Consider the following 18,967-nt stretch of genomic DNA (forward strand, 5'->3'; position numbering starts at 1 on the left):
GGAGCACCTGGCTGGCTGAGGCTGCAGGAAATTGGGGAGCTCCAGTTTCTGTCCCAAATGGCTTTCCCTCCTTTAAAGACCAGTTTGGCTACTCTTCCCCCATCCTGTTCTGCTATCTGCTGTAGCCGTTCTCCACCTACCAAATGCTTCCTTTGTTTCAGCCCAGGCCATTTCATACCTCATCAAGGCAGCCTGGCTCAGGCTGCCAGAGGCTGACCAATCAGGAAAGGGCACTATAGGGCTGTAATTGTTAACTTTAGAAACAGTTCTAAAACTCTTTCCCTGAGTTAGTTATATAAAATTCAACAATGGCAAGTTGTTGGAGTTATTATAATATTCAATTTGATTCCAAACTTGCTATATTTAGCTCTTCCTATGGAAAATAGGACTTTATTATTTTAAAATAAAGTCTCTCCATGTTAGCCTATGGAGTCCATTGACTACAATGGGGAAACAGATTTGGTTGTTTTTCCCCCACCAGGGCTTATAACACACCTTTTATAAAGTCCCTGCTTATATTTATACTGCACCCAGCCCTGATGGCATTTAGGGCAGACCTCAGGGGGGGCTTATATGTAAAAATAAGGTAGCTTAGGACTTTGGAAGTACTTTTAACTCCAAAGTTGAATTTGGGGTTAACTTCAATTTAAAAGCAGCCTGCAATGCAGGCCTGCCTTTAAAATGACACTGGACACCAGAGCAGTGCACCTACCGGTGTACTATCTATAGTGGGGTCGCTAAACCTATATGCCCTTGCATATACTAGGGACCTAAAGGTAGGTTGGTACAGGCAATTATAATTAGCCTAATTTGCATAATCCATTTATCACAGAGCACTGTCTCTGGGGCTGGTTAGCAGTGCCCAGGGCACAGTCAGAATTAGAAAACATCAGTATCAGCTAAAAATGGGGGCAAAAAGTGAGGGGGCTTCTGCATTCAGCCCAGTTTTCTCACACTGAAGTATAGTGTGTGCATATTATATGTTTGAAAAGGCTGCGTTTTTCATGAGACAATGTGTGACTAGGTCAGTGTGTGCTACATTCAGGGAATGGATCAGTATACATGTCCAGATAGGCACAGACTCACAAATTTGCATGTTCATTTCAGTTGAAGAGATTGCTGGTCGATCATTTAGTTAAACTGCAGTGAGGGAGTGTCCAGGTCATTAAGAGGAGCTCTGCAGCTAAACTGCTGACAGACTTTGGCCTCTGTGTGACCTATGCCTGGAGCCACAGTGTGGTTGTCAAGGTTCACTTGGTCTATTCAGGGCTTCTCTGTAGCCTCTGTGGTGATTTTGATGGCAACAAGACTGATGATTTCAGGGCCCTCTATGGTACCTTGCTTACCAGTGCAAGAGCATTCTGGAACAGTTGGCAGGAGGATGGTTCTCTGTTGGTAAACCTAACACAAAATGCAATCTATAGTAGCTGCCTTTATGTAGAAAATGGGATACTATTTTCAAGACAGGACTCCTAATTAAAACTTTACAGTGTGATAGAGGTATGTCCATGAATAAGGTAAAAACAACCTTCCTCAAAAACTGTCTGCACCTCCTGTTGATGAATATTCTGTGCTGGGATTTTGAACTCATTACACGTGTAGAGCAAATTCGACTTGGCTGAGGGGTACAGAATGGACAGGAAATATCTACACTCTGTGGCCCCTGTGCACCCTCTTCAGAAAACTACTGCAAGAAGGATTGCATCTGCTGTTGAAATGTGTGGAAAGACCTAAAAGACTAGACCTCCTCCCACTTGCATCCAGGGCAAAGAAGTGGACTCCAAAAGTCAGTGGCTGACCTTTCAAGCTACAAGCTTAAAGTCCTTTTCCCGATGAGCCCAGCTGATCATTTCCAACTGGACCTGACCCTGCTAGTGGCTTCTGCTGGAGTGAGTTTTGACCCCCAAATGCTGTTGCCGAGGTCCAAGTGTACTCTTTCCAGCATTCTGGGACTTAAAAACTTTTTGGCTCCAAATGTTTTGGATCCAAAAGACCTCTGGAGAACCTTGACAAATCTGCCAAGCCAATCCAAAGAAGGCACGTTGCCGCTGGGCCAAAGATACAGGTTGTTCCCGCTCGGAGGGTTTCCACAGCAACAAATAAGTTTCCGCAGGACATTGTGGTGAAAGTATTCACCCTAACAGAGCCTCGTTTGGCTATATCTGGCTGCCTTGTCCCTCAGGAGGACATAGAGCTCCAGAAAAGTGGCTAAATCTGAACAAAAGTGCCAAAAGTATCTGGCAATTTAGGGGATGTTCCTTGTGTGTATATTTTAAATTTCTCCCACTCTGAGTTTTCCTGCCAAAGTCAGCAGGACCTCACCCAAATTTTTTACTTCCATTTCAGACACTAAGGCCCATATTCATAATTTTTTAGCGCCGCATTTGCGTCATTTCTTGACGCAGAAACGGCACAAACTTGTAAAATACAATTGTATTTTGTAATTTTGCGCCGTTTTTGCGTCAAAAAGTGCCACAAATGCGGCGCTAAAAAAGTGTAAATATGGACCTAAATTAGAAGGCAAAACTTTTGCCTGGGAGAAACCTTGTTCCCTGTATCCAAACCACGCTCCATCACAGTGGGCCTTAAATCACTCCTAGGTACATTTCAATCGCAACCAGATGACTGCGAATGGCATGTAAATCTTTTTTGTGTTATTTTTAAATTTAAACTTTAAAAATTCATACGTCCAGTTACCCTTCTTGAATATTTGTCATTCTGGTGTTATTTTGTTCATTCAGTTATTCTCTATTATTATAAACTGGAATGGAATATTGTTGTGTTGTTTTTGATTCCACTTAACACTTTTTTTTTTAAGTCGAGCCTGTCTGTCCTGTCCCATAGATACCAAGGATTGCACTCCATCTCTCCCTCTATCTCTGTGTAGTGACAGTGTTTTACAAAACCAATATATGATATATCAAAAGGAGAATAGCAATACAGTAATTCTTAAGTTTCCTATGAGGTGGTAATAGAACTTTATAGAGTGATAACGTGCTCAGCTCTTTTTAGTGATTTGTGGTCATGTTGAGCCTCCTTTTGAAACGTGAAACTTTATTGATAGAATGAGACTTGTAGGATTTTAAATAGCAAGCTGGTTTTCAGACGAGATTTCTCAGTTCATTTTATTTGCCATTAAAACTATCCTCCTATTTTTAACTTAACAGTTATGCCTCAGGGTGGTTTCTTAGTTATGTTGAGCCTTGTGAGAGAGGCAATTTTATCAAGTTATAATTATATTCATAAAGAAGGCAAGATGTATTTTCATTTTTGCTTTGTATCTCTGCCAGGGAGGTAACTATATTTGAGAAAAAACGTATAAATACTTCTGAATTCTTTAGACCTTGTTAGGGTTTTTTTGTAGGTGCATTTGGTGATCATGATGTTGGTGATGTGCAAACAAAGTAAATAGTGATCAGACCTGGTGGTTGTAAATTATACTTAATCCAATAGGTTTGGTTATATTAGAGGATATTTCTATGTTAAAGCCTCCAAAGGAGTAGACAGCATGTGGCCTAATGATTTTTATCAGGGAGGTGATCTTTTTAGAGGTATGCTACTGCCCTACATTTTTGAGGATCTGTTCATTCGTAACATTTATACATTTTCTTCTTTATATTCTCCAAGTAGTTGGGATCAATTATTGGCTACCAAAAGTAAACAAGACATGATGAGAAGCAGAATGTTAACCCCTTCGCTGCCAGGCCTTTTCCCCCTCCTGTGCCAGGCCTTTTTTTGCCTATTCGGGGCAGTTCGCGCTTAGGCCCTCATAACTTTTTGTCCACATAAGCTAACCAAGCCAAATTTGCGTCCTTTTTTTCCAACATCCTAGGGATTCTAAAGGTACCCAGACTTTGTGGGTTCCCCTGAAGGAGGCCAAGAAATTGGCCAAAATACAGTGAAATTTTCGTTTTTTTCAAAAAAATTGGAAAAAGTGGCTGCAGAAGGAGGCTTGTGGTTTTTCCCCTGAAAATGGCATCAACAAAGGGTTTGTGGTGCTAAACTCAGCAGCTTCCCAGCTTTCAGGAACAGGCAGACTTGAATCAGAAAACCCAATTTTTCAACACAATTGTGGCATTTTACTGGGGCATACCCCATTTGTGCAATTTTTTGTGCTTTCAGCCTCCTTCCAGTCAGTGACAGGAATGGTCATGAAACCAATGCTGGATCCCAGAAACCTAAACATTTCTGAAAAGTAGACAAAATTCTGAATTCAGCAAGGGGTCATTTGTGTAGATCCTACAAGGGTTTCCTACAGAAAATAACAGCTGAAAAAGAAAAATATTGAAATTGAGGTGAAAAAAACATAAATTTTTCTCTACGTTTTACTCTGTAACTTTTCCCTGCAATGTCAGATTATCGAAAGCAATATACCGTTACGTCTGCTGGACTCCTCTGGTTGCGGGGATATATAGGGTTTGTAGGTTCATCAAGAACCCGAGGAACCCAGAGCCAATAAATGAGCTGCACCCTGCAGTGCGTTTTCATTCTATACCGGGTATACAGCAATTCATTTGCTGAAATATAAGGAGTAAAAAATTGCTATCAAGAAAACCTTTGCATTTCCAAAAAGGGCACAAGATAAGGTGTTGAGGAGCAGTGGTTATTTGCACATCTCTGAATTCCGGGGTGACCATAGTAGCACGTGAATTACAGGGAATTTCTCAAATAGATGTCTTTTTTACACACACTCCTATATTTGGAAGGAAAAAATGTAGAGAAAGACAAGGGGCAATAGTACTTGTTTTGCTAATCTATGTTCCCCCAAGTCTCCCGATAAAAATGGTACCTCACTTGTGTGGGTAGGCCTAGCGCCCGCGACAGGATATGCCCCAAAACACAACGTGGACACATCACAGAAAACAGAGCTGTTTTTAGCAAAGTGACTACCTGTAGATTTTGGCCTCTAGCTCAGCCGCCACCTAGGGAAACCTACCAAACCTGTGCATTTCTGAAAACTAGAGACCTAGGGGAATCCAAGGAGGGGTGACTTGTGTAGCTCGGACCAGGTTCTGTTACCCAGAATCCTTTGCAAACCTCAAAATTTAGCTAAAAAAACACATGTTCCACACATTTCTGTGGCAGAAAGTTCTGGAATCTGAGAGGAGCCACAAATTTCCTTCCACCCAGCGTTCCCCCACGTCTCCCGATAAAAACGATACCTCACTTGCGTGGGTAGGCCTAGCGCCCGCGACAGGATATGCCCCAAAACACAACGTGGACATATCACAGAAAACAGAGCTGTTTTTAGCAAAGTGACTACCTGTAGATTTTGGCCTCTAGCTCAGCCGCCACCTAGGGAAACCTACCAAACCTGTACATTTCTGAAAACTAGAGACCTAGGGGAATCCAAGGAGGGGTGACTGGCGGGGCTCGGACCTGGTTCTGTTACCCAGAATCCTTTGCAAACCTAAAAAATTGGCTAAAAAAACACATGTTCCTCACATTTCTGTGGCAGAAAGTTCTGGAATCTGAGAGGAGCCACAAATTTCCTTCCACCCAGCGTTCCCCCACGTCTCCCGATAAAAATGATACCTCACTTGCGTGGGTAGGCCTAGCGCCCGCGACAGGATATGCCCCAAAACACAACGTGGACATATCACAGAAAACAGAGCTGTTTTTAGCAAAGTGACTACCTGTAGATTTTGGCCTCTAGCTCAGCCGCCACCTAGGGAAACCTACCAAACCTGTACATTTCTGAAAACTAGAGACCTAGGGGAATCCAAGATGGGGTGACTGGTGGGGCTCGGACCTGGTTCTGTTACCCAGAATCCTTTGCAAACCTAAAAAATTGGCTAAAAAAACACATGTTCCTCACATTTCTGTGGCAGAAAGTTCTGGAATCTGAGAGGAGCCACAAATTTCCTTCCACCCAGCGTTCCCCCACGTCTCCCGATAAAAATGATACCTCACTTGCGTGGGTAGGCCTAGCGCCCGCGACAGGATATGCCCCAAAACACAACGTGGACATATCACAGAAAACAGAACTGTTTTTAGCAAAGTGACTACCTGTAGATTTTGGCCTCTAGCTCAGCCGCCACCTAGGGAAACCTACCAAACCTGTACATTTCTGAAAACTAGAGACCTAGGGGAATCCAAGGTGGGGTGACTGGTGGGGCTCGGACCTGGTTCTGTTACCCAGAATCCTTTGCAAACCTAAAAAATTGGCTAAAAAAACACATGTTCCTCACATTTCTGTTGCAGAAAGTTCTGGAATCTGAGAGGAGCCACAAATTTCCTTCCACCCAGCGTTCCCCCACGTCTCCCGATAAAAATGATACCTCACTTGCGTGGGTAGGCCTAGCGCCCGCGACAAGATATGCCCCAAAACACAACGTGGACATATCACAGAAAACAGAGCTGTTTTTAGCAAAGTGACTACCTGTAGATTTTGGCCTCTAGCTCAGCCGCCACCTAGGGAAACCTACCAAACCTGTACATTTCTGAAAACTAGAGACCTAGGGGAATCCAAGGAGGGGTGACTGGCGGGGCTCGGACCTGGTTCTGTTACCCAGAATCCTTTGCAAACCTAAAAAATTGGCTAAAAAAACACATGTTCCTCACATTTCTGTGGCAGAAAGTTCTGGAATCTGAGAGGAGCCACAAATTTCCTTCCACCCAGCGTTCCCCCACGTCTCCCGATAAAAATGATACCTCACTTGCGTGGGTAGGCCTAGCGCCCGCGACAGGATATGCCCCAAAACACAACGTGGACATATCACAGAAAACAGAGCTGTTTTTAGCAAAGTGACTACCTGTAGATTTTGGCCTCTAGCTCAGCCGCCACCTAGGGAAACCTACCAAACCTGTACATTTCTGAAAACTAGAGACCTAGGGGAATCCAAGGTGGGGTGACTGGCGGGGCTCGGACCTGGTTCTGTTACCCAGAATCCTTTGCAAACCTAAAAAATTGGCTAAAAAAACACATGTTCCTCACATTTCTGTTGCAGAAAGTTCTGGAATCTGAGAGGAGCCACAAATTTCCTTCCACCCAGCGTTCCCCCACGTCTCCCGATAAAAATGATACCTCACTTGCGTGGGTAGGCCTAGCGCCCGCGACAAGATATGCCCCAAAACACAACGTGGACATATCACAGAAAACAGAGCTGTTTTTAGCAAAGTGACTACCTGTAGATTTTGGCCTCTAGCTCAGCCGCCACCTAGGGAAACCTACCAAACCTGTACATTTCTGAAAACTAGAGACCTAGGGGAATCCAAGGAGGGGTGACTGGCGGGGCTCGGACCTGGTTCTGTTACCCAGAATCCTTTGCAAACCTAAAAAATTGGCTAAAAAAACACATGTTCCTCACATTTCTGTTGCAGAAAGTTCTGGAATCTGAGAGGAGCCACAAATTTCCTTCCACCCAGCGTTCCCCCACGTCTCCCGATAAAAATGATACCTCACTTGCGTGGGTAGGCCTAGCGCCCGCGACAAGATATGCCCCAAAACACAACGTGGACATATCACAGAAAACAGAGCTGTTTTTAGCAAAGTGACTACCTGTAGATTTTGGCCTCTAGCTCAGCCGCCACCTAGGGAAACCTACCAAACCTGTACATTTCTGAAAACTAGAGACCTAGGGGAATCCAAGGAGGGGTGACTGGCGGGGCTCGGACCTGGTTCTGTTACCCAGAATCCTTTGCAAACCTAAAAAATTGGCTAAAAAAACACATGTTCCTCACATTTCTGTGGCAGAAAGTTCTGGAATCTGAGAGGAGCCACAAATTTCCTTCCACCCAGCGTTCCCCCACGTCTCCCGATAAAAATGATACCTCACTTGCGTGGGTAGGCCTAGCGCCCGCGACAGGATATGCCCCAAAACACAACGTGGACATATCACAGAAAACAGAGCTGTTTTTAGCAAAGTGACTACCTGTAGATTTTGGCCTCTAGCTCAGCCGCCACCTAGGGAAACCTACCAAACCTGTACATTTCTGAAAACTAGAGACCTAGGGGAATCCATGGAGGGGTGACTGGCGGGGCTCGGACCTGGTTCTGTTACCCAGAATCCTTTGCAAACCTCAAAAATTGGCTAAAAAAACACATGTTCCTCACATTTCTGTGGCAGAAAGTTCTGGAATCTGAGAGGAGCCACAAATTTCCTTCCACCCAGCGTTCCCCCACGTCTCCCGATAAAAATGATACCTCACTTGCGTGGGTAGGCCTAGCGCCCGCGACAGGAAACGCCCCAAAGCGCAACGTGGACACAACCAAAATTTTTGAAGAAAACAGTGCCTACCTGTGGATTTTGGCCTGTAGCTCAGCCGGCACCTAGGGAAACCTACCAAACCTGTGCATTTCTGAAAACTAGAGACCTAGGGGAATCCAAGGAGGGGTGACTTGCGGGGCTCGGACCAGGTTTTGTTACCCAGAATCCTTTGCAAACCTCAAAATTTGGCCAAAAAAACACTTTTTCCTCTCATTTCTGTGGCAGAAAGTTCTGGAATCTGAGAGGAGCCACAAATTTCCTTCCACCCACCATTCCCCCAAGTCTCCCGATAAAAATGATACCTCACTTGTGTGGGTGGGCCAGGTGCCTGCAACAGAATAAGGCCCAAAACCTGAAGAGATAGAAGGGAGAGGTATTTTTGCAATATATCATTTTGATGTGTGCACATACGTCCGTGATGTGCCAAACACTAAAATAGTGAAAAGAAACACACTTAGGTTATGTGAAGAAGACCCCTCACCCACCAACCAAGTTGGTGGCATGCTTCATCATCGGGGTCCCACCCGAGGCACCTAGCGTGTCACAGGTGTGCTGCGACGCCTGATTACAGCGGAGCAGGTTTTGTCATTTTTTACAACACATACTGGTTGGATTTGGCACGAGGGTGAGTGATGGTTCAGTGGATCAAATTTTATTAACAAGAGATTTCACAAAAATGAAATGCACTGCTAATAACTGAAAGGCAAAAAAGTGAACCAATGACTCACAGCTCGTGAGCTGTAAAGCCGCGACAAGGCACCAACCGCTTTACAGTCCATTCACACACCTTTCATACATGACACGCACAAGACCATTCACACCGCCAGCCACGGGCCCAGCACATTACAACACTCACATCGACAGACCGCGCCACTCAAGGGCCCATCACTTACATACGCCCACATGCCTGATACAAGAATCACACCAGCTGATGGGAGAGTGGACTGCCGTTTGGCTGGCACCGCCAGCCAAGCGCCACCCCACGCACACCGCCAGCCAAGCGCCACCCCACGCACACCGCCAGCCAAGCGCCACCCCACGCACACCGCAATCACTTTTTTTAATTTATAAACAACAAATAAACTACTAATTATAAAATAGGCACTAAACTACAAACACAAAACCTCAAACTAAATACACGACAGATGCCAACCGTGAAACATATGAAAATATAAAACAGACAGCTTACGCTCACGGTATTTCCCAAAAGTTTTTCCTTGTGTGGTAACTTCTAAAACAGCTGGGCACACACAGCCCAGGCTTTGAAGGGCATTCGGGGCAGTACATCCGGCTCTCCCTCCGGATTGATCTCCGGGCACATACTCTACATTTCTTTGTGGGCATGTCTTTTTTGGGAGTGGGAGGAATGTGATCTGGAAAGTGCCGATCTTTCAATCTAGCCACATCCTCCACCACTTCTACTCTAGGAACTCTTGCCGGTTCCACCACAATAAGGCTTTCTATCACCGACTCCTGAAATTTAACAAAAGTCATCCTTGACTCAGGTGAACAATCCTTGTATACAATAAAGGCATTAAAAGTTGCCAAATGAAATAAATGTAGGGCCAACTTTTTATACCACACATACGACTTACGAAGAGCAGTGTAAGGTTCCAACCTCTGATCTACTCTATCAACACCACCCATGTGCCTATTGTAGTCCAAAATGCACGCAGGTTTGCGCACTTCCGCAACCTGACCCCAAACAGCCACAGGGGAAGTACTCTCATCGTGGATGGTCGATAGCATGTACACATCCCTCCTGTCTGAAAATTTCATAGCTAACAGCTCATTATTCCGCAAGGCACTGCACTGTCCCCTCTCAAGTTTTTTACAGACAAGCTCCCTTGGATAGCCTTTGCGGTTAGAACGGATTGTGCCACAAGCAACAGTGTCCACCCTAAACAACTCCTTGAACAACTGCACTCCAGTGTAGAAATTATCTACGTACAAATGGTGACCTTTGTTAAACAGCCGTCTAGCAAGTTCCCACACAATTTTTCCGCTAACTCCAAAAGTGGCCGGACAACCAGGAGGGTCAATACTGGAATCCCTACCAGTGTAGACCCGGAAATTATAAACATATCCTGTACTGCTTTCTGACAGCAGATACAATTTAATCCCATACCGTGCCCTCTTACTAGGGATGTACTGCTTAAAAACTAAACGCCCCTTGAAAAGGACCAAAGACTCGTCCACACTTATCTCTTTGCCTGGAACATAGACCTCTGAAAACCGATCCACAAAATGATCAAGGAGAGGCCTAATCTTAAAAAGGCGGTCACAATCAGGGTGATCTCGTGGCAAGGCTAAAGCATTGTCTACAAAATGCAGCATACGAAGAAGAAGCAAATACCGATTACGTGTCATAGTTGCAGGAAATATAGCAGTTGCCATCAAGGGACTAGTAGACCAATAAGAAGCCAGTGACGGCTTCCTGATCAACCCCATCAAAAAAGTCAAACCTAAAAACCTTTTCATCTCTTCCAGATATGTGGGAACCCAATGAGTAGCTCTAGACTGAGGCTTAAGTCTGGCAGCGTTGTCCCGCAAATATTGCTCTGCATACACATTTGTCTGCTCCACAATCTCTTCCAAAAATACATCGTCCATAAACAAGTGAAAGAATTGGACAGGCAGAAAGTTTTCCGTATTAACTCTACACCCTGGGAGACCAGTAAATGCAGGTAACTGTGGCTGCTCCATGTTTGGGGCAATCCAGGTGTCAGGTCTTCCAATGGGAAACCCTGCAGCCCCAGGCTGCTGCACTCTTGGCACATCAATGTCCTCCTCTAACACAGGCCCTTCATCTGCACTGAGAGTAGCTTCCTCATCAGAAGAATGCTCTTGGACAGAAAACTCACTTCCAGAATCTCCTGCTTCCTCCTCTGCCTCAGATGCAGAGTCAGTGTCGTAATCATGGTCTGAAGACGACTCAAAGAGCATGCGAACAACCTGCTGAGCGGTCACTTTGCGGCTAGCCATGATCCTAACAACAAATGGATTGCCAACAACAACTAGCACTAAAATAAGTAATGAACAAAGTGTAGCTTTATCACAAAGAGTTATGTACTACAAAAAACTATACCACACAGTTGCCTGAAATAGCTACTCACCAAGCAACTACTCTGCAATCACCAATGATATCCCACTAAAAAGAAAAAAGAAAAAAGCAATTTAGACATATGACAACACAAACACCACTGTGCTCAAATCTAAGGACAATGTCAAACACACAATACTGCATTTAGTACACCACCTACAAACATGTCAACAATACTCCTTTGGAGTAAATTGCGTTCACTTACCTAAAACATGCAACTATGCAAACCACTGGACAACTACTGCCAAAACCTCAAAGATCCACAGCAAAGGAAGCAAAAGCGTTGAACTAGAAGAAAAAGAAGAAATAAATTGTTATAATCACAAATACAAATACTTTGCCAGTTGACAAACACCCCACCACCAAGAACTTAGAAGTTGTCCCTGGTACCTAAGTGGATCCTGCCCCCCTCGGGGTAGATGGGCGTAAAAGAATTGGCCAATCGGACCCCAAGGGGGGCAGAAATGGGCAACACCTCTGTGCCCCCTTTCAGGGGGCGACCCTTCCCCAAGGGGTCGCCCCCAAAAACACACACAAAAAACGATATCCCTGGTGTCTAGTGGTTTTCGCCCCCCCCTGGGGGCAGATCCGCCGAAAAAACGGCCGATCTGCCCCCAGGGGGGGGCGAAATACAAATAAAAATTGCCCCGGGGGGGGGGGCGACCCTTGCCCAAGGGGTCACCCCCAAAAACAAACATAAAAAAATATATCCCTGGTGTCTAGTGGTTTTCGCCCCCCCCTGGGGGCAGATCCGCCGAAAAATCGGCGAATCTGCCCCCAGGGGGGGGCGAAATACAAATAAAAATTGCCCCCGGGGGGGGGGCGACCCTTGCCCAAGGGGTTGCCCCCAAAAACACACACAAAAAACGATATCCCTGGTGTCTAGTGGTTTTTGCCCCCCCCTGGGGGCAGATCCGCCGAAAAAACGGCCGATCTGCCCCCAGGGGGGGGGCGAAATACAAATAAAAATTGCCCCCGGGGGGGGCGACCCTTGCCCAAGGGGTCGCCCCCAAAAACAAACATAAAACAATACATCCCTGGTGTCTAGTGGTTTTCGCCCCCCCCCTGGGAGCAGATCCGCCGAAAAAACGGCCGATCTGCCCCCAGGGGGGGGGGCGAAATCCAAATAAAAATTGCCCCCGGGGGGGGCGACCCTTGCCCAAGGGGTCGCCCCCAAATTTAGTAAAACAGAAAATCCCTGGTGGCTAGTGGAGATTCCTGCTCCACGATCGCGGGCCCTGCCCGCGATCGTGGAGCAGGAATCTTGAGAAAACAGACACAGGGGGAAAGGAAAAACCCTTTCCTTTCCCCCCATGTCTGTTTTCTCAAACCCCCCGCCCCCCAAAAACGGAGAGGACTCACCTTAGAGCTCCTGCTCCGAAGACGCGCTGGAAGCAAATGGCTTCCAGCGCGCCGGCAACACTCGATGACGTCAGCGCGCTGAGCGCGCGCTGACGTCATCGGATTGCCGTGGGGGGGGGCGGGGGTGGAAGGGGAAGGTCTTCCCCTTCCATCCCCGCCTGGGGGGGAAGGGGGGTGCACGGGGGGCGCGCTAGCGCGCCCCCAAGTTCCCCTGTGCCATGGACGAGATGATCTCGTCCAAGGCACAGGGGAACTGTAGCCTTGGACGAGATCATCTCGTCCAAGGCACAGAACAGGTTAAATTATGTTAAAGCACTCAGAAGAGGCCTATTTTTTTAATATTTGATGCACCTCAGGTTACCCTGTCAAATAGGTTTAAGATTCTTCATTGTTCATTTTAGCTCCAGAATGTTGTGTTTGACTTGACGTCAACTGTGGGTTCTATCTAATAGAGTTGCTTGTTAGGATAGTTTGTTGATTTTCAGGAGTTGGACCTCAAGGTTAAGGATAGATGATTTTCCTCCCATGACTGCTCCACATCTGCAATCTTTCTGAGGGCACAACAAGATGAAGACAAGAAGCAAACTGCCAGGATTTAAAATGGCTCTGCTCAATGAGGAATATAGATAAGATGGAAAACCTCCTTGACTATCTTATTCCCACTATGTATATGATTCAGACAACAGGATTCTCCAGTTGCTAAGGGTTACCATCTGGATGTTGTTTCATTGGTGTAGTCAGTATTTTAAGTCTAAGGTGGTAAAAATATTGGGAAAAGCAGTAAAATCCTAAATGTTTTCCATTATGAAACATAAACTCATGGCAGCAAGCACATATAGTAATCAGTTAAAAGTATTTGAGAGCCATTTAAATAAAATAGTTTCAGAATGGTAATTAAAGAAAACATAGGAATAACTACCATGTTACTAAAGAATCCTTACAATTTTATTACAATTCTTGTTTATCTACCAACTCTTAGCTGTTCCACAATAGTAAAACGTTTATGGCCTGTAGTTTTTCTAAGAAAGGTAGCAACCATCCTACAGGTGCTCACAAATGTTTGTCATTTTGTGACTGTTCATGGAGGTGGTGTGGTAGGTTTCAATTATTCCTTGAGAATTCGTCATTACGAAGCATCCCTTGTATTTCCTGCTAACCGCAATGTTAATTGTTTTGTCCTTGGTGCCATGGAGGGCAGGAGGAGGATTGCTTCCATCACATGGTTTGTAGGATTAGGTGCTGCCCCTTCACCTCACAATCCTTCCCCTCTTTTACCAGCCTGCGAGACCTACACATCAGAGTCACTTGGGAGGGAGTAGCAGCCCTAGCAAAAATTTTCAAATCTCCTTTGTTCCATCTTCCCTTCTGTCTTTCAATCCATCCCTCAACTCTCTCTTCTCTTTTTTATGCATCTTCTCTTTCCATCCGTCCTCTCTTTTCTTCTGCCCTCTTTCCCTTATCTGATGTTCTCTCCTGCACATTCAAAAACCAGCATGCTGTGGCTTAGGATCCCAGGGAAATTCCCGATGGGATGAATGGCCAGTCTGGCTTACCTATAGCTTACCAGGCAAATGGTTCCTCTGATGAGTTATTAAGGGCCTTCTCTTTTTATTAGCTTGTGGCACAATTAGGCTTTTTAAGGATGATTGTGCTTATTTTTTTATTTGTTTATTCCAGACCTAACAGCACTTTGCATTTCCATTAACCTGTTGCAATTATTATGCTTTCTTCGATTTCTTCTAAGTGTAATATTCTTTTACAACCACATACCATATACTAGCTACTCTGAATGTGTTTTCCTTCACTTCACATTTCCTTATTTTGCATAAAATCCGAACACTGGAGAGTGGCATCCCTTGTGGGTTGTTTCCGGACAAGGCCTAATTCTAAGAGCCTTTCTCAAATTTGTCTGTCATGCCTTCTGTCTATTCTTTTTATAGACTAACAAAATGTGTAGAACACTGAGAAACACTTGGTCTGGTTTCCTACTGTGGTGGATCCTATTTTAGTGTTAATGGGAATCAGGAGTTTAGCTCAGCATTCTGGCATGCAGGCCTGTGCTCCTGTCACCTAGTGACTCTTAACCGACTTAGCTTGCCACCAACACCCACCCTGTTTTAGCCTATTTATTTAATTATTTCTTTCAAAATGGCTATTATGTTTATAGTTAGTGAAATTACTTGATTTTATGTTATCAGTGCCACTTTGTAAAAGTGTCACTATCAGTGTCAAAGTTAAGTGAGATACGTAGGTATTCACATTATGTCCCTTTCCTACTTATGTGTGATAGGAACATGGCGTACTTTTGGAGGGAATTGTTTATATAACTGCCCCCGAACCATGCCTTCTTATCTATTGTTTGGGAACATACCTGTGTCAGGGGTCCTACGACAATGTTATCAGAGAGATCCCTACCAGATGCTATCAACGCCTTCTTTGCTGCACGTCACCTTGATGCAGACCCTGCCTTCGTGTCACCACATAGTCTGACCTAGAGACCTGATTCCAAGGTAACAAGGGTTTGGGGGCGCTTCTCATGGACATGGTACTGGCAAATTAGGTTAATCACACCTAGCTCTCTTTAGGTTAGAGATTAGTTTTTTAGAGTTTTAGGGATATTTTACATGTTTTGTTATTGCAATATATTGGGGGTCTTTGTATTCACGACTCGCATTTTTACCATTCTGTTTCTTGCATTGTTCAATATCCTAATCATTGCTGCTCATGCATTTTACAATAGATTGCAGTCTTTTTAATAAACCTGTTAAAAAACTCTCCTTCATCTCCTTTATTGCCTGTGTGTGATTGAGACTTATTACTAACGTGAGAAAAGGGCAATCTCCGTTCCACCACGACTCCTCTTAGATGTCGCATTCTAGAGTCCATGCATAAAGGCTGCCAGAAATCACCTTTTACTGTTTGGGTTTTTGGGGTTCCATCTCTTTACCCATTTCATAATATGGCTAACGCCGTAGACATTCCCAAGAATGTCAGACATGCGTTAACACTACATCTAATAGTGCAGAACTTAACAGATGAGGGTGGGGATGTCATATTCATTGTAGAATCCAATGAAGCTTACCAAACAGAAACATTCTATTCCTGGGTTAACTTTCCTGAAAAAGACTCTACAACATACACATTCAACACATACAGAGTTGCAAACATACCACAACGGTGCCAAGCATACCAGTATCTTGAAAAACCGATTACTTATCAAGAACATCGGAACTGCTTTAATGGCGCCCTACCACACATAATGCAACCAGTGAGATTAAGTCCCTTAGGTAATGATGGACCAACATGGCCACAAATTCACCACACCTCTGTGTACAAAACCTACAGGCAGCTGATCTGCATAATCTTTACAATGAGCTTGTAACATTATATAGACAACTTGTTCAGTTTGTGATGCAAATTTTCAGCACATCACTAGCGCATCCTGCAACACCAGCCCCAGCTGGACACCCATTGCTCATTACTAGGATTAACCTACAAACAGTACGTTCTATCATGGGCAGGGTGCCGCAGAGCGAGAGAAGATCCCGTTCTGGATAGCACAAAAAACTAATCAGCTTGAAGTTGTGTTTCCCCATACAGTACCACAGGAAAAACATAGAATTCTAACAATATGCTTGCAATTTGGAATGGTTCCCTCAGTGGACAACTGCACCTCATGGGGTACAGTCTTCGCTGCCATATACACTACCACACGTGGTTACCCAACGCTTGCCAATTTGCTGGAAGTGTTAAAACAAATTCAAAATGAGCATGGGGCTGCTCCAGCCCTAGATTTGAGGATGAAACTGATGCGTAATTTCAACATAGTCTGCTCAATAATACTTATTAATATTAAAGGGGAAGCAGTAACGTTGGCCATATCCCAGTGTCTCCAGGAGATTCCACACCAGGAACAGGAGAAACAACTTCTGAAAATTATTTCCTATACCTACACTAGTATAGGATGGGATAGTTTGGGAGACAAGCTGAAAAAAGCCTGAAATCTAGAGTACCACTCCTAAGGAAGGTACTAAACAATCACAGGAGGGTTCTGAAAAGGGCTGGGATAAACAAAAACAAATTAAAGACAGATGAAGTCAGAGAGCAGACTCTCCACACCTGAAAGGATTTAGGAGAAATTGGCACTCTTTACGACTTCGGTGGTCTTTGTAAAAGACCGCCGAAGCCGCGGGAGCCAACATACCACCAGTGGCCCCCTATTATGACTTTTCCGCTAGGCAGGCAGACGGAAACAGCGTTTCCGTCCACTGGCCCAGCGGAAAAGTCACATCAACATTGACGCCGGCTCTATAGAGCCGGCGGCAATGTTGATGTGCAGCAGGTGCAGCAGCACCCATCGCTCATTTCGGGCAGTGAAAAACGCGATAGAGCTGTGCCTGGGGGCCTCTGCACTGCTCATGCCAAGTGCATGGGCAGTGCAGGGGCCCCCAGGGGCACTCCGAGTCCCCTTTACTGCCAGCCTCACCGCCATGGACAGGCTAACGGTTGGGGACTCATAATCCCCAGGGCAGCGCTGCTTGCAGCACTGCCCTGTGGATTATGACCGCCTGGCAGAAACCTTGCAGTATAGTGGAGGGGCTGGCGGTATAGCCGTGACTAATGCGCCACGGTCATAACACACTGGCGGAACACCGCCAGCCTGTTGGCAGTATTACTGCCAGTGTTCTGCCGGCTGCCAGGGTCGTAATACCCCACATAATCTCAGAAATAGAAAAAACATAAAGGCTCCTGACAGATACACTGATTCACGTCCCTCTCGTTCCTTTCAGGATGCACCAGATAAACATAGCGAGAGAGTGGCCCGGTCAGAGCAGTGTCTTGACTGCGTGAAATAGAAGAAAGACTCACAGCGGTCTTCCGACAAGAAAGAAGACAAGTCCCCACAAAAAAAGCCACAATTTTAAAAGAAAAAGGTGGCAGCACTTTCAATTATATATGTCACCAAACGTGAAAACCTTGCTGAAGAACAAGACGTGGGCAGTGACCCTGCTGGACAGCGCAGCAGATGTCACGATATGTCAACAAAATCTTAAAGATCCTTTGGATGCGACAGCAACTAACGGCTTTCTTGCAGTCGAGACTGCGGACAGGTGTGTTCTCCCACCCAACAGGGTTTATAATTTAAATATCTAGATTGAGAGAGACATAGAGCACACCACTAGTGTTCTTTTATGGGATTACCTTAATTGTAACATCCTATTGGCTGAAAGAGACTGGCCACCTGAACTCGTCCACAAGCTCCCACATGGGGAAGATGTCATTTTGCCGTCTTTCTCTGATCTTTGTTCCAGAGGCGGTAAAACAGACCTACGCTGTCAACTGGGCTGTACCGCAACCACGTAGGGTGGGCTAGAGATTTCCCTCCACCATGTAATACCGATCAGGTCTACACCCCAGCCCCAATATCCTTTTAAACACGAACGCTAAAGCTCCAGTGAGGGAGATCTGCACTCAGCTTGAGTACCAGAGATTAACAGAGCCCTGCGTCTCTGCAATTAATAACTCGTTATTCCCTGTTGCAAAACCAGACAGTTCATATAGAACAGCCTTAGACTACAGACATTTAAACAGTCACGCACGCAAATACACAAAGCAAAATTCAAACAGCAGTGCACTAATTAACAACATAGTGCGTAAACAATACAAAACAACCTTGGATATTTCCAATGTTTTTTTTCTGCCAGAACATAGCGCATGAAAGTTCGTACCTGAGTGCATTCTCAGTTGGCTCACAAAAACAATTCTGTCATTTGCCCCAAGGCTATAAGAACAGCCCAGGGTATTTCTCAGCCTGTGTAACATCAATATTGCATGATAGTGAGCCTGAGGCCTTGTCCTATGTGGAGGACATCTATCTCACAGATGACAACCTCAACATTCATCTTGCCAGGGTCGATCGGATCACACTAGGATTCACAGCCCTTGGCTACAAATTCAATTTTGGAAAAACTATAATAGCCTTTCTCAGTGTATTGTTCCTGTAATACAAGCTATCAAATGAGGGCAAGAACCTGGTCCCGCACTTTTTAGAAAAATGTGCTCAACTCCAACCACCTAAAACTATCTAAAAACTGCAGTCTTTACTTGGTTCCTTCAACTTTGGCAGAACTTACATTTGTGAGTGTGCACAACGCATCAAACCACTCTATGACTTCATTCACCTAGATTTCTCAAACTAACACTGGACAATTGAACAGACACGCATCCTTGGAGGATTGCAGCAAGACATGCTAGAAGCAAAACACTTACAACATCTGTAACAACAAAACAA

Source organism: Pleurodeles waltl, chromosome 7 (assembly GCF_031143425.1).
Source record: "Pleurodeles waltl isolate 20211129_DDA chromosome 7, aPleWal1.hap1.20221129, whole genome shotgun sequence".
Taxonomy (NCBI): domain Eukaryota; kingdom Metazoa; phylum Chordata; class Amphibia; order Caudata; family Salamandridae; genus Pleurodeles; species Pleurodeles waltl.